Genomic DNA, 17,493 nt, shown 5'->3' with positions numbered 1-17,493 from the left:
AGAGACAATGTTGTATACTAGAGAGACAGAATGTTTTATACTAGAGAGACAGAATGTTATATACTAGAGAGAAAGAATGTTGTATACTAGAGACAGAATGTTGTATACTAGAGAGACAGAATGTTGTATACTAGAGAGACAATGTTGTATTCAAGAGAGACAGAATGTTGTATACTAGAGAGACAGAATGTTGTATACTAGAGAGACAGAATGTTGTAAACTAGAGAGACAGAATGTTGTATACTAGAGACAGAATGTTGTATACTAGAGACAGAATGTTATATACTAGAGACAGAATGTTATATACTAGAGAGACAGAATGTTGTATACTAGAGAGACAGAATGTTATATACTAGAGAGACAGAATGTTGTATACTAGAGAGACAATGTTGTATACTAGAGACAGAATGTTATATACTAGAGAGACAGAATGTTATATACTAGAGACAGAATGTTATATACTAGAGAGACAGAATGTTATATACTAGAGAGACAGAATAGTGTATACTAGAGAGACAGAATGTTGTATACTAGAGAGACAGAATAGTGTATACTAGAGAGACAGAATGTTATATACTAGAGAGACAGAATGTTATATACTAGAGAGACAGAATGTTATATACTAGAGAGACAGAATGTTGTATACTAGAGAGACAGAATGTTGTATACTAGAGAGACAATGTTATATACTAGAGAGACAGAATGTTGTATACTAGAGAGACAATGTTGTATACTAGAGAGACAGAATGTTGTATACTAGAGAGACAGAATGTTATATACTAGAGAGACAGAATGTTATATACTAGAGAGACAGAATGATGTATACTAGAGACAGAATGTTATATACTAGAGAGACAATGTTATATACCAGAGAGACAGAATGTTGTATACTAGATAGACAATGTTGTATACTAGAGAGACAGAATGTTGTATACTAGAGACAGAATGTTATATACTAGAGACAGAATGTTGTATACTAGAGAGACAGAATGTTATATACTAGAGACAGAAAGTTATATACTAGAGAGACAGAATGTTATATACTAGAGAGACAGAATGTTGTATACTAGAGACAGAATGTTATATACTAGAGAGACAGAATGTTGTATACTAGAGAGACAGAATGTTGTATACTAGAGAGACAATGTTATATACTAGAGAGACAGAATGTTGTATACTAGAGAGACAATGTTGTATACTAGAGAGACAGAATGTTGTATACTAGAGAGACAGAATGTTATATACTAGAGAGACAGAATGTTATATACTAGAGAGACAGAATGATGTATACTAGAGACAGAATGTTATATACTAGAGAGACAATGTTATATACCAGAGAGACAGAATGTTGTATACTAGATAGACAATGTTGTATACTAGAGAGACAGAATGTTGTATACTAGAGACAGAATGTTATATACTAGAGACAGAATGTTGTATACTAGAGAGACAGAATGTTATATACTAGAGACAGAAAGTTATATACTAGAGAGACAGAATGTTATATACTAGAGAGACAGAATGTTGTATACTAGAGACAGAATGTTATATACTAGAGAGACAGAATGTTATATACTAGAGAGACAGAATGTTGTATACTAGAGACAGAATGTTATATAGTAGAGAGACAATGTTATATACTAGAGAGATATAATTTTATATACTAGAGACAGAATGTTATATACTAGAGAGAGAATGTCATATACTAGAGAGACAGAATGTTGTAAACTAGAGAGAAAGAATGTTATATACTAGAGACAGAATGTTATATACTAGAGACAGAATGTTATATACTAGAGACAGAATGTTATATACTAGAGACAGAATGTTGTATACTAGAGAGACAGAATGTTATATACTAGAGAGACAGAATGTTGTATACTAGAGAGATATAATTTTATATACTAGAGACAGAATGTTATATACTAGAGACAGAATGTTGTATACTAGAGAGATATAATTTTATATACTAGAGACAGAATGTTATATACTAGAGAGACAGAATGTTGTAAACTAGAGAGAAAGAATGTTATATACTAGAGACAGAATGTTATATACTAGAGAGACAGAATGTTATATACTAGAGAAAGAATGTTATATACTAGAGAGACATTGTTATATACTAGAGACAGAATGTTATATACTAGAGACAGAATGTTATATACTAGAGACAGAATGTTGTATACTAGAGAGACAGAATGTTAAATACTAGAGAGACAGAATGTTGTATACTAGAGACAGAATGTTATATACTAGAGACAGAATGTTATATACTAGAGACAGAATGTTGTATACTAGAGAGACAGAATGTTGTATACTAGAGAGACAATGTTGTATACTAGAGAGACAGAATGTTATATACTAGAGAGACAGAATGTTGTATACTAGAGAGACAGAATGTTATATACTAGAGAGACAGAATGTTGTATACTAGAGACAGAATGTTATATACTAGAGAGACAATGTTATATACTAGAGAGACAATGTCATATACTAGAGAGACAGAATGTTATATACTAGAGATACAATGTTATATACTAGAGAGACAATGTTGTATACTAGAGAGACAGAATGTTATATACTAGAGAGACAGAATGTTGTATACTAGAGAGACAGAATGTTATATACTAGAGAGACAGAATGTTGTATACTAGAGAGACAGAATGTTATATACTAGAGAGACAGAATGTTGTATACTAGAGAGACAGAATGTTGTATACTAGAGAGACAGAATGTTGTATACTAGAGAGACAGAATGTTATATACTAGAGAGACAGAATGTTGTATACTAGAGAGACAGAATGTTGTATACTCGAGAGACAGAATGTTGTATAGTAGAGATACAATGTTATATACTAGAGAGACAGAATGTTGTATACTAGAGAGACAATGTTGTAAACTAGAGAAAAATAATGTTATATACTAGAGAGACAATGTTGTATACTAGAGAGACAAAATGTTGTATACTAGAGAGACAGAATGTTATATACTAGAGACAGAATGTTGTATACTAGAGAGACAATGTTATATACTAGAGAGACAGAATGTTGTATACTAGAGAGACAATGTTGTATACTAGAGAGACAGAATGTTGTTGTCACGTTCCTGACCTATTTCTGTTAGTTTGTTGTATGTGTTAGTTGGTCAGGACGTGAGTTTGGGTGGGCATTCTATGTTTTCTGTTTCTATGTTGGTTTAAGGGTTGCCTGGTATGGCTCTTAATTAGAGGCAGGTGTTTTGCGTTGTCCTCTAATTGAGAGTCATATTTAGGTAGGTTGTTTCACAGTGTTCGTTGTGGGTGGTTGTCTCCTGTGTCAGTGTTTGTCGCACCATACGGGACTGTTCGGTTTGTTTGTGAGTTCGGTCTTTTGTGTAGTCATTTTCCTGTTCGTGAGTTCTGCGTTTTATGTAAGTTCGCATGTCCAGGTTTGTCTACACATTCGTTTTGTTATTTTGTTAGTTAATTCAAGTCTAGTTCGTTTTCTGTCTTAGTTGTTTTGTCGTGTCTTTATTAAATCATGTCATTCCAAAACGCTGCGCCTTGGTTCAATCACTACTCCTCCTCTTCGGTTGAAGAGGAGGAGGAATACCGTTACAGAACCACCCACCAAATAACCAGAACCAAGCAGCGGTGTAACGGGAGGAACGGACAGCGCACGAAGCAGGATTTATGGTCTTGGGAGGAGATCATGGAAGGAAAAGGACCATGGGCTAAAGTGGAGGTGAATCGCCGCCCATGGGAACAGCTGGAGGCAGCTCGGAGAGCGGAGGAAACGGGAGAGAGGAACCGGCATTATGAGGGGACGCGTCTGGCACGGAAGCCCGAAAAGCCCGTGAGTACTACCCAAAAATTTCTTGGGGGGGGGGCTAAGAGGTAGTGGGCCAAGGGCAGGTAGGAGACCTGCGCCCACTTCCCAGGCTAACCGTGGAGAGTGGGAGTACGGGCAGACACCGTGTTACGCAGTAGAGCGCACGGTGTCTCCTGTACGTGTGCATAGCCCAGTGCGGGTTATTCCACCTCCCCGCACTGGTAGGGCTAGATTGGGCATTGAGCCAAATGTCATGAAGCCGGCCCTTCATATCTGGCCACCAGTACGTCTCCTCGGGCCGGCTTACATGGCACCAGCCTTACGCATGGTGTCCCCGGTTCGCCTACATAGCCCGGTGCGGGTTATTCCACCTCCCCGCACTGGTCGGGCGACGGGGAGCATTCAACCAGGTAAGGTTGGGCAGGCTCAATGCTCAAGGGAGCCAGTACGCTTGCACGGTCCGGTATTTCCGGCACTACCTCCCCGCCCCAGCCCAGTACCACCAGTGCCTACACTACGCACCAGGCTTCCAGTGCGTCTCCAGAGCCCTGTTCCTCCTCCACGCACTCTCCCTATGGTGCGTGTCTCCAGCCCAGTGCCTCCAGTTCGGGCACCACGCACTAAGCCACCTGTGCGTCTCCAGAGCCCTGTACACACTGTTCCTTCTCCCCGTACTCGTCCTGATGTGCGTGCCCTCAGCCCGGTGCCACCAGTGCCGGTACCACGCACCAGGCAAATAGTACGTTTTGAGAGTCCAGTGTGCCCTGTCCCTGCTCCCCGCACTAGGCTTGAAGTGCGTGTCTCCAGTCCGGTGCCTCCAGTTCCGGCACCACGCACCAGGCCTACAGTGCGTCTCAGCCGGCCAGAGTCTGCCGTCTGCCCAATGGCGCCTGAACTGTCCGTCTGCCAAGCGCCGCATGAACTGCTCGTCTGTATTGAGCCTGCAAAGCCGCCCGTCTGCCATGAGCCTACAGAGCCTTCCGTCAGACAGGAGCCGCTAGAGCCTTCCACCAGACAGGAGCAGCCAAAGCCTTCCGCTAGACAGGATCAGTCTGAGCCATCCGTCTCCGCAGCGCCATCTGAGCCATCCGTCTCCTCTGAGCCATCCGTCTCCTCAGCGCCGTCTGAGCCATCCGTCTCCCCAGCGCCGTCTGAGCCATCCGTCTCCCCAGCGCCGTCTGAGCCATCCGTCTGTCCCGAGCCATTAGAGCCGCCCGTCTGTCCCGAGCCATTAGAGCCGCCCGTCTGTCCCGAGCCGTCAGAGCCGATAGTCAGTCAGGAGCCGCTAGAGCCAGTCGTCAGTCAGGATCTGCCAGAGCCGCCAACCAGACAGGATCTGCCAGAGCCGCCAACCAGACAGGATCTGCCAGAGCCGCCAACCAGACAGGATCTGCCAGAGCCGCCAACCAGACAGGATCTGCCAGAGCCGTCAGACAGTCATGAGCTGCCCTCCAGTCATGAGCTGCCCTCCAGTCATGAGCTGCCCTCCAGTCATGAGCTGCCCTCCAGTCATGAGCTGCCCTCCAGTCATGAGCTGCCTCCCAGTCATGAGCTGCCTCCCAGTCATGAGCTGCCTCCCAGTCATGAGCTGCCTCCCAGTCATGAGCTGCATCCCAGTCATGAGCTGCCCTCCAGTCATGAGGTGCCTTCCAGTCATGAGCTGCCCTACAGCAATGAGCGTCCAGAGCCGTCAGCCAGCCATGAGCGTCCAGAGCCGTCAGCCAGTCCGGAGCTGCCAGTAATCCAGAACTGCCCCTCAGTCCAGAGCTGTCTCTCTGTCCGGAGCTGCCTTTCAGTCCGGAGTTGCCCCTCTATCCTGAGCTACCTCTCTATCCTGAGCTACCTCTCTATCTACCTCTCTATTCTCACCTACCTCTATGTCCTGAGCTACCTTGTCCCGGAGCTGTCCCTTTATTTTGTGTTGCATATATTAGGTGGGTGGAATAGAGGGGTGGTCATTCTGAGGGGGATTAGCGAGCTGGGATTGACTATGGTGGGGTGGGGACCTCGTCCTGAGCCTGAGCCACCACCGTGGTCAGATGCCCACCCAGACCCTCCCCTAAACTTGGTGCTGGTGCGCCCGGAGTTCGCACCTTAAGGGGGGGGTTATGTCACGTTCCTGACCTATTTCTGTTAGTTTGTTGTATGTGTTAGTTGGTCAGGACGTGAGTTTGGGTGGGCATTCTATGTTTTCTGTTTCTATGTTGGTTTAAGGGTTGCCTGGTATGGCTCTTAATTAGAGGCAGGTGTTTTGCGTTGTCCTCTAATTGAGAGTCATATTTAGGTAGGTTGTTTCACAGTGTTCGTTGTGGGTGGTTGTCTCCTGTGTCAGTGTTTGTCGCACCATACGGGACTGTTCGGTTTGTTTGTGAGTTCGGTCTTTTGTGTAGTCATTTTCCTGTTCGTGAGTTCTGCGTTTTATGTAAGTTCGCATGTCCAGGTTTGTCTACACATTCGTTTTGTTATTTTGTTAGTTAATTCAAGTCTAGTTCGTTTTCTGTCTTAGTAGTTTTGTCGTGTCTTTATTAAATCATGTCATTCCAAAACGCTGCGCCTTGGTTCAATCACTACTCCTCCTCTTCGGTTGAAGAGGAGGAGGAATACCGTTACAGTTGTATACTAGAGAGACAGAATGTTATATACTAGAGAGACAGAATGTTATATACTAGAGAGACAGAATGATGTATACTAGAGACAGAATGTTATATACTAGAGAGACAATGTTATATACCAGAGAGACAGAATGTTGTATACTAGATAGACAATGTTGTATACTAGAGAGACAGAATGTTGTATACTAGAGACAGAATGTTATATACTAGAGACAGAATGTTGTATACTAGAGAGACAGAATGTTATATACTAGAGAGACAGAATGTTATATACTAGAGAGACAGAATGTTGTATACTAGAGACAGAATGTTATATACTAGAGAGACAGAATGTTATATACTAGAGACAGAAAGTTATATACTAGAGAGACATAATGTTATATACTAGAGAGACAGAATAGTGTATACTAGAGAGACAGAATGTTGTATACTAGAGAGACAGAATAGTGTATACTAGAGAGACAGAATGTTATATACTAGAGAGACAGAATGTTATATACTAGAGAGACAGAATGTTATATACTAGAGAGACAGAATGTTGTATACTAGAGAGACAGAATGTTGTATACTAGAGAGACAGAATGTTATATACTAGAGAGACAGAATGTTGTATACTAGAGAGACAGAATGTTATATACTAGAGACAGAATGTTATATACTAGAGAGACAGAATGTTATATACTAGAGAGACAGAATGTTGTATACTAGAGAGACAGAATGTTGTATACTAGAGAGACAGAATGTTATATACTAGAGAGACAGAATGTTGTATACTAGAGAGACAGAATGTTGTATACTAGAGAGACAGAATGTTGTATACGAGAGACAGAATGTTGTATACTAGAGAGACAGAATGTTATATACTAGAGACAGAATGTTGTATACTAGAGAGACAGAATGTTATATACTAGAGAGTCAGAATGTTGTATACTAGAGAGACAGAATGTTGTATACTAGAGAGACAGAATGTTGTATACTAGAGACAGAATGTTATATACTAGAGATACAATGTTATATACTAGAGAGACAGAATGTTATATACTAGAGACAGAAAGTTATATACTAGAGAGACAGAATGTTATATACTAGAGAGACAGAATGTTATATACTAGAGAGACAGAATGTTGTATACTAGAGACAGAATGTTATATACTAGAGACAGAATGTTATATACTAGAGAGACAGAATGTTGTATACTAGAGAGACAGAATGTTGTATACTAGAGAGACAGAATGTTATATACTAGAGAGACAGAATGTTGTATACTAGAGAGACAGAATGTTGTATACTAGAGAGACAGAATGTTGTATACTAGAGAGACAGAATGTTGTATACTAGAGAGACAGAATGTTGTATACTAGAGAGATAGAATTTTATATACTAGAGACAGAATGTTGTATACTAGAGAGACAGAATGTTGTATACTAGAGAGATAGAATTTTATATACTAGAGACAGAATGTTATATACTAGAGACAGAATGTTATATACTAGAGACAGAATGTTATATACTAGAGACAGAATGTTATATACTAGAGAGATATAATTTTATATACTAGAGACAGAATGTTATATACTAGAGAGAGAATGTCATATACTAGAGAGACAATGTTATATACTAGAGAGACAGAATGTTGTATACTAGAGAGACAGAATGTTGTATACTAGAGAGACAGAATGTTGTATACTAGAGAGACAGAATGTTGTAAACTAGAGAGAAAGAATGTTATATACTAGAGACAGAATGTTGTATACTAGAGAGACAATGTTGTATACTAGAGACAGAATGTTATATACTAGAGAGACAGAATGTTATATACTAGAGACAGAATGTTATATACTAGAGAGACAGAATGTTATATACTAGAGAGACAGAATGTTGTATACTAGAGAGACAGAATGTTGTATACTAGAGAGACAGAATGTTGTATACTCGAGAGACAGAATGTTGTATAGTAGAGATACAATGTTATATACTAGAGAGACAGAATGTTGTATACTAGAGAGACAATGTTGTAAACTAGAGAAAAAGAATGTTATATACTAGAGAGACAATGTTGTATACTAGAGAGACAGAATGTTGTATACTAGAGAGACAGAATGTTGTATACTAGAGAGACAGAATGTTATATACTAGAGAGACAGAATGATGTATACTAGAGACAGAATGTTATATACTAGAGACACAATGTTATATACCAGAGAGACAGAATGTTGTATACTAGAGAGACAGAATGTTATATACTAGAGACAGAATGTTATATACTAGAGAGACAGAATGTTGTATACTAGAGAGACAGAATGTTATATACTAGAGAGACAGAATGTTATATACTAGAGAGACAGAATGTTATATACTAGAGAGATAGAATGTTGTATACTAGAGAGACAGAATGTTGTATACTAGAGAGACAGAATGTTGTATACTAGAGAGACAGAATGTTATATACTAGAGACAGAATGTTATATACTAGAGACAGAATGTTGTATACTAGAGAGTCAGAATGTTGTATACTAGAGAGACAGAATGTTGTATACTAGAGAGACAGAATGTTGTAAACTAGAGAGACAGAATGTTGTAAACTAGAGAGAAAGAATGTTGTATACTAGAGAGACAATGTTATATACTAGAGACAATGTTGTATACTAGAGAGACAGAATGTTTTATACTAGAGAGACAGAATGTTATATACTAGAGAGAAAGAATGTTGTATACTAGAGAGACAGAATGTTATATACTAGAGAGACAATGTTATATACTAGAGAGACAATGTTGTATACTAGAGAGACAGAATGTTGTATACTAGAGAGACAGAATGTTGTATACTAGAGAGACAGAATGTTGTATACTAGAGAGACAGAATGTTATATACTAGAGAGACAGAATGTTGTATACTAGAGAGACAGAATGTTGTATACTAGAGAGACAGAATGTTGTATACTAGAGAGACAGAATGTTGTATACTAGAGAGACAGAATGTTGTATACTAGAGAGATAGAATTTTATATACTAGAGACAGAATGTTGTATACTAGAGAGACAGAATGTTGTATACTAGAGAGATAGAATTTTATATACTAGAGACAGAATGTTATATACTAGAGACAGAATGTTATATACTAGAGACAGAATGTTATATACTAGAGACAGAATGTTATATACTAGAGACAGAATGTTATATACTAGAGAGATATAATTTTATATACTAGAGACAGAATGTTATATACTAGAGAGAGAATGTCATATACTAGAGAGACAATGTTATATACTAGAGAGACAGAATGTTATATACTAGAGACAGAATGTTGTATACTAGAGAGACAGAATGTTGTATACTAGAGAGACAGAATGTTGTAAACTAGAGAGAAAGAATGTTATATACTAGAGACAGAATGTTATATACTAGAGACAGAATGTTGTAAACTAGAGAGATATAATTTTATATACTAGAGAAAGAATGTTATATACTAGAGAGACATTGTTATATACTAGAGACAGAATGTTATATACTAGAGACAGAATGTTATATACTAGAGAGACAGAATGTTGTATACTAGAGAGACAGAATGTTAAATACTAGAGAGACAGAATGTTAAATACTAGAGAGACAGAATGTTGTATACTAGAGACAGAATGTTATATACTAGAGACAGAATGTTATATACTAGAGACAGAATGTTATATACTAGAGACAGAATGTTGTATACTAGAGAGACAGAATGTTATATACTAGAGAGACAGAATGTTGTATACTAGAGAGATATAATTTTATATACTAGAGACAGAATGTTATATACTAGAGACAGAATGTTATATACTAGAGACAGAATGTTGTATACTAGAGAGACAGAATGTTGTATACTAGAGAGACAGAATGTTGTATACTAGAGAGACAGAATGTTGTATACTAGAGAGACAGAATGTTGTATACTAGAGAGATAGAATTTTATATACTAGAGACAGAATGTTGTATACTAGAGAGACAGAATGTTGTATACTAGAGAGATAGAATTTTATATACTAGAGACAGAATGTTATATACTAGAGACAGAATGTTATATACTAGAGACAGAATGTTATATACTAGAGACAGAATGTTATATACTAGAGAGATATAATTTTATATACTAGAGACAGAATGTTATATACTAGAGAGAGAATGTCATATACTAGAGAGACAATGTTATATACTAGAGAGACAGAATGTTATATACTAGAGACAGAATGTTGTATACTAGAGAGACAATGTTGTATACTAGAGAGACAGAATGTTGTATACTAGAGAGACAGAATGTTATATACTAGAGAGACAGAATGTTATATACTAGAGAGACAGAATGATGTATACTAGAGACAGAATGTTATATACTAGAGAGACAATGTTATATACTAGAGAGACAGAATGTTGTATACTAGATAGACAATGTTGTATACTAGAGAGACAGAATGTTGTATACCTTAGAGACAGAATGTTATATACTAGAGAGACAGAATGTTGTATACTAGAGACAGAATGTTATATACTAGAGACAGAATGTTGTATACTAGAGAGACAGAATGTTATATACTAGAGACAGAAAGTTATATACTAGAGAGACAGAATGTTATATACTAGAGAGACAGAATGTTATATACTAGAGACAGAAAGTTATATACTAGAGAGACATAATGTTATATACTAGAGAGACAGAATGTTGTATACTAGAGAGACAATGTTGTATACTAGAGACAGAATGTTGTATACTAGAGAGACAGAATGTTATATACTAGAGAGACAGAATGTTATATACTAGAGACAGAATGTTATATACTAGAGAGACAGAATGTTATATACTAGAGAGACAGAATGTTATATACTAGAGAGTCAGAATGTTGTATACTAGAGAGACAGAATAGTGTATACTAGAGAGACAGAATGTTATATACTAGAGACAGAATGTTATATACTAGAGAGACAGAATGTTATATACTAGAGAGACAGAATGTTGTATACTAGAGACAGAATGTTGTATACTAGAGACAGAATGTTATATACTAGAGACAGAATGTTGTATACTAGAGAGACAGAATGTTATATACTAGAGACAGAATGTTATATACTAGAGAGACAGAATGTTATATACTAGAGAGACAGAATGTTATATACTAGAGAGACAGAATGTTGTATACTAGAGACAGAATGTTATATACTAGAGAGACAGAATGTTATATACTAGAGAGACATAATGTTATATACTAGAGAGACATAATGTTATATACTAGAGAGACAGAATGTTGTATACTAGAGAGACAATGTTGTATACTAGAGACAGAATGTTATATACTAGAGAGACAGAATGTTATATACTAGAGAGACAGAATGTTATATACTAGAGAGTCAGAATAGTGTATACTAGAGAGACAGAATGTTGTATACTAGAGAGACAGAATAGTGTATACTAGAGAGACAGAATATTATATACTAGAGAGACAATGTTGTAAACTAGAGAAAAATAATGTTATATACTAGAGAGACAATGTTATATACTAGAGACAATGTTGTATACTAGAGAGACAGAATGTTGTATACTAGAGACAGAATGTTGTATACTAGAGAGATAATGTTATATACTAGAGAGACAGAATGTTGTATACTAGAGAGACAATGTTGTATACTAGAGAGACAAAATGTTGTATACTAGAGAGACAGAATGTTATTTACTAGAGACAGAATGTTGTATACTGGAGAGACAATGTTGTATACTAGAGAGACAGAATGTTGTATACTAGAGACAGAATGTTGTATACTAGAGAGATAATGTTATATACTAGAGAGACAGAATGTTGTATACTAGAGAGACAATGTTGTATACTAGAGAGACAGAATGTTGTATACTAGAGAGACAGAATGTTATATACTAGAGAGACAGAATGTTATATACTAGAGAGATAGAATGTTGTATACTAGAGAGACAGAATGTTGTATACTAGAGACAGAATGTTGTATACTAGAGAGACAGTGTTATATACTAGAGAGACAGAATGCTGTATACTAGAGAGACAGAATGCTGTATACTAGAGACAGAATGTTATATACTAGAGAGACAATGTTATATACTAGAGAGACAGAATGTTATATACTAGAGACAGAATGTTGTATACTAGAGAGACAGAATGTTGTATACTAGAGAGACAATGTTGTATACTAGAGAGACAGAATGTTGTATACTAGAGAGACAGAATGTTATATACTAGAGAGACAGAATGTTATATACTAGAGAGACAGAATGTTGTATACTAGAGACAGAATGTTATATACTAGAGACAGAATGTTGTATACTAGAGAGACAGAATGTTATATACTAGAGACAGAAAGTTATATACTAGAGAGACAGAATGTTATATACTAGAGAGACAGAATGTTGTATACTAGAGACAGAATGTTATATACTAGAGAGACAGAATGTTATATACTAGAGACAAAGTTATATACTAGAGAGACATAATGTTATATACTAGAGAGACAGAATGTTGTATACTAGAGAGACAATGTTGTATACTAGAGACAGAATGTTATATACTAGAGAGACAGAATGTTATATACTAGAGACAGAATGTTATATACTAGAGAGACAGAATGTTATATACTAGAGAGTCAGAATAGTGTATACTAGAGAGACAGAATGTTGTATACTAGAGAGACAGAATAGGGTATACTAGAGAGACAGAATGTTATATACTAGAGACAGAATGTTATATACTAGAGAGACAGAATGTTGTATACTAGAGAGCCAGAATGTTATATACTAGAGAGGCAGAATGTTGTATACTAGAGAGTCAGAATAGTGTATACTAGAGAGACAGAATGTTACATACTAGAGAGACAGAATGTTTTATACTAGAGAGACAGAATGTTTTATACTAGAGAGACAGAATGTTTTATACTAGAGAGACAGAATAGTGTATACTAGAGACAGAATGTTATATACTAGAGACAGAATGTTATATACTAGAGAGACAGAATGTTGTATACTAGAGAGACAGAATGTTATATACTAGAGACATAATGTTATATACTAGAGAGACAGAATGTTGTATACTAGAGAGACAGAATGTTGTATACTAGAGAGACAGAATGTTGTATACTAGAGAGACAGAATGTTGTATACTAGAGAGACAGAATGTTATATACTAGAGAGACAGAATGTTGTATACTAGAGAGACAGAATGTTGTATACTAGAGAGACAGAATGTTGTATACTAGAGAGACAGAATGTTATATACTAGAGACAGAATGTTGTATACTAGAGAGACAGAATGTTGTATACTAGAGAGACAAAATGTTATTTACTAGAGAGACAGAATGTTGTATACTAGAGAGACAGAATGTTGTATACTAGAGAGACAGAATGTTATTTACTAGAGAGACAGAATGTTGTATACTAGAGAGACAGAATAGTGTATACTAGAGACAGAATGTTATATACTAGAGACAGAATGTTATATACTAGAGAGATAGAATGTTATATACTGCCTCCCTCTTTCCACTCCTCTCCTCTTTTGACCTCACCCTCTCACCTTCCCCCCCTACTCACAAGGCAGGCAATACGCTTGACCTCATCTTTACTAGATGCTGTTCTTCCACTAATCTCATTGCAACTCCCCTCCAAGTCTCCGACCACTACCTTGTATCCTTTTCCCTCTCGCTCTCATCCAACACTTCCCACTCTGCCCCTACTCGGATGGTATCGCGCCGTCCCAACCTTCGCTCTCTCTCCCCCGCTACTCTCTCCTCTTCCATCCTATCATCTCTTCCCTCTGCTCAAACCTTCTCCAACCTATCTCCTGATTCTGCCTCCTCAACCCTCCTCTCCTCCCTTTCTGCATCCTTTGACTCTCTATGTCCCCTATCCTCCAGGCCGGCTCGGTCCTCCCCTCCTGCTCCGTGGCTCGACGACTCATTGCGAGCTCACAGAACAGGGCTCCGGGCAGCCGAGCGGAAATGGAGGAGAACTCGCCTCCCTGCGGACCTGGCATCCTTTCACTCCCTCCTCTCTACATTTTCCTCTTCTGTCTCTGCTGCTAAAGCCACTTTCTACCACTCTAAATTCCAAGCATCTGCCTCTAACCCTAGGAAGCTCTTTGCCACCTTCTCCTCCCTCCTGAATCCTCCCCCCCCCCCCCCCCCTCCTCCCTCTCTGCGGATGACTTCGTCAACCATTTTGAAAAGAAAGTTGACGACATCCGATCCTCGTTTGCTAAGTCAAACGATACCGCTGGTTCTGCTCACACTGCCCTACCCTGTGCTTTGACCTCTTTCTCCCCTCTCTCCCCAGATGAAATCTCGCGTCTTGTGACGGCCGGCCGCCCAACAACCTGCCCGCTTGACCCTATCCCCTCCTCTCTTCTCCAGACCATTTCCGGAGACCTTCTCCCTTACCTCACCTCGCTCATCAACTCATCCTTGACCGCTGGCTACGTCCCTTCCGTCTTCAAGAGAGCGAGAGTTGCACCCCTTCTGAAAAAACCTACACTCGATCCCTCCGATGTCAACAACTACAGACCAGTATCCCTTCTTTCTTTTCTCTCCAAAACTCTTGAACGTGCCGTCCTTGGCCAGCTCTCCTGCTATCTCTCTCAGAATGACCTTCTTGATCCAAATCAGTCAGGTTTCAAGACTAGTCATTCAACTGAGACTGCTCTTCTCTGTGTCACGGAGGCGCTCCGCACTGCTAAAGCTAACTCTCTCTCCTCTGCTCTCATCCTTCTAGACCTTCTCATCCTTCATCCTTCTCATCCTTCTAGATCGGCTGCCTTTGATACTGTGAACCATCAGATCCTCCTCTCCACCCTCTCCGAGTTGGGCATCTCCGGCGCTGCCCACGCTTGGATTGCGTCCTACCTGACAGGTCGCTCCTACCAGGTGGCGTGGCGAGAATCTGTCTCCTCACCACGTGCTCTCACCACTGGTGTCCCCCAGGGCTCTGTTCTAGGCCCTCTCCTATTCTCGCTATACACCAAGTCACTTGGCTCTGTCATAACCTCACATGGTCTCTCCTATCATTGCTATGCAGACGACACACAATTAATCTTCTCCTTTCCCCCTTCTGATAACCAGGTGGCGAATCGCATCTCTGCATGTCTGGCAGACATATCAGTGTGGATGACGGATCACCACCTCAAGCTGAACCTCGGCAAGACGGAGCTGCTCTTCCTCCCGGGGAAGGACTGCCCGTTCCATGATCTCGCCATCACGGTTGACAACTCCATTGTGTCCTCCTCCCAGAGCGCTAAGAACCTTGGCGTGATCCTGGACAACCCCCTGTCGTTCTCAACTAACATCAAGGCGGTGGCCCGTTCCTGTAGGTTCATGCTCTACAACATTCGCAGAGTACGACCCTGCCTCACACAGGAAGCGGCGCAGGTCCTAATCCAGGCACTTGTCATCTCCCGTCTGGATTACTGCAACTCGCTGTTGGCTGGGCTCCCTGCCTGTGCCATTAAACCCCTACAACTCATCCAGAACGCCGCAGCCCGTCTGGTGTTCAACCTTCCCAAGTTCTCTCACGTCACCCTGCTCCTCCGCTCTCTCCACTGGCTTCCAGTTGAAGCTCGCATCCGCTACAAGACCATGGTGCTTGCCCACGGAGCTGTGAGGGGAACGGCACCTCCGTACCTTCAGGCTCTGATCAGGCCCTACACCCAAACAAGGGCACTGCGTTCATCCACCTCTGGCCTGCTCGCCTCCCTACTTCTGAGGAAGTACAGTTCCCGCTCAGCCCAGTCAAAACTGTTCGCTGCTCTGGCACCCCAATGGTGGAACAAACTCCCTCACGACGCCAGGTCAGCGGAGTCAATCACCACCTTCCGGAGACACCTGAAACCCCACCTCTTTAAGGAATACCTAGGATAGGATAAAGTAATCCTTCTAACCCCCCCCCCCCCCCCCCCCTTAAAAGATTTAGATGCACTATTGTAAAGTGGCTGTTCCACTGGATATCATAAGGTGAATGCACCAATTTGTAAGTCGCTCTGGATAAGAGCGTCTGCTAAATGACTTAAATGTAAAATGTAAATGTAAATGTAAATATACTAGAGACAGAATGTTATATACTAGAGAGACATTGTTATATACTAGAGAGATAGAATGTTATATACTAGAGACAGAATGTTATATACTAGAGACATAATGTTATATACTAGAGAGACAGAATGTTATATACTAGAGACAGAATGTTGTATACTAGAGAGAAAATGTTGTATACTAGAGAGACAGAATGTTGTAAACTAGAAACAGAATGTTGTATACTAGAGAGACAGAATGTTATATACTAGAGACAGAATGTTGTATACTAGAGAGTCAGAATGTTGTATACTAGAGAGACAGAATGTTGTATACTAGAGAGACAGAATGTTATATACTAGAGACAGAATGTTATATACTAGAGAGACAAAATGTTGTATACTAGAGAGACAGAATGTTATATACTAGAGAGACAGAATGTTGTATACTAGAGAGACAGAATGTTATATACTAGAGAGACAGAATGTTGTATACTAGAGAGACAGAATGTTATATACTAGAGACAGAATGTTATATACTAGAGAGACAGAATGTTGTATACTAGAGAGACAATGTTGTATACTAGAGAGAAAGAATGTTATATACTAGAGACAGAATGTTATATACTAGAGACAGAATGTTATATACTAGAGACAGAATGTTGTATACTAGAGAGACAGAATGTTATATACTAGAGAGACAGAATGTTTTATACTAGAGAGACAGAATAGTGTATACTAGAGACAGAATGTTATATACTAGAGACAGAATGTTATATACTAGAGAGACAGAATGTTATATACTAGAGAGACAGAATGTTATATACTAGAGACAGAATGTTATATACTAGAGACAGAATGTTATATACTAGAGACAGAATGTTATATACTAGAGAGACAGAATGTTGTATACTAGAGAGACAGAATGTTGTATACTAGAGAGACAGAATGTTGTATACTAGAGAGACAGAATGTTGTATACTAGAGAGACAGAATGTTGTATACTAGAGAGACAAAATGTTGTATACTAGA

At 39.1% G+C, this 17,493-nt stretch overlaps 1 protein-coding gene across 1 annotated transcript in view; it reads right to left on the bottom strand.

Annotated features, from left to right (window-relative positions):
- The window catches only part of LOC120022488 (rap guanine nucleotide exchange factor 5-like), a 66,503-nt gene that overhangs the window by 33,652 nt on the left and 15,358 nt on the right, over positions 1-17,493 (bottom strand). The gene's annotated exons all lie outside the window — the stretch shown is intronic.

The sequence above is a fragment of the Salvelinus namaycush genome, chromosome 27 (assembly GCF_016432855.1).
Source record: "Salvelinus namaycush isolate Seneca chromosome 27, SaNama_1.0, whole genome shotgun sequence".
NCBI lineage: Eukaryota > Metazoa > Chordata > Actinopteri > Salmoniformes > Salmonidae > Salvelinus > Salvelinus namaycush.
The sequence above is the reverse complement of the archived record's forward strand: the minus strand, read 5'-3'. Positions and strand labels throughout refer to the sequence as shown.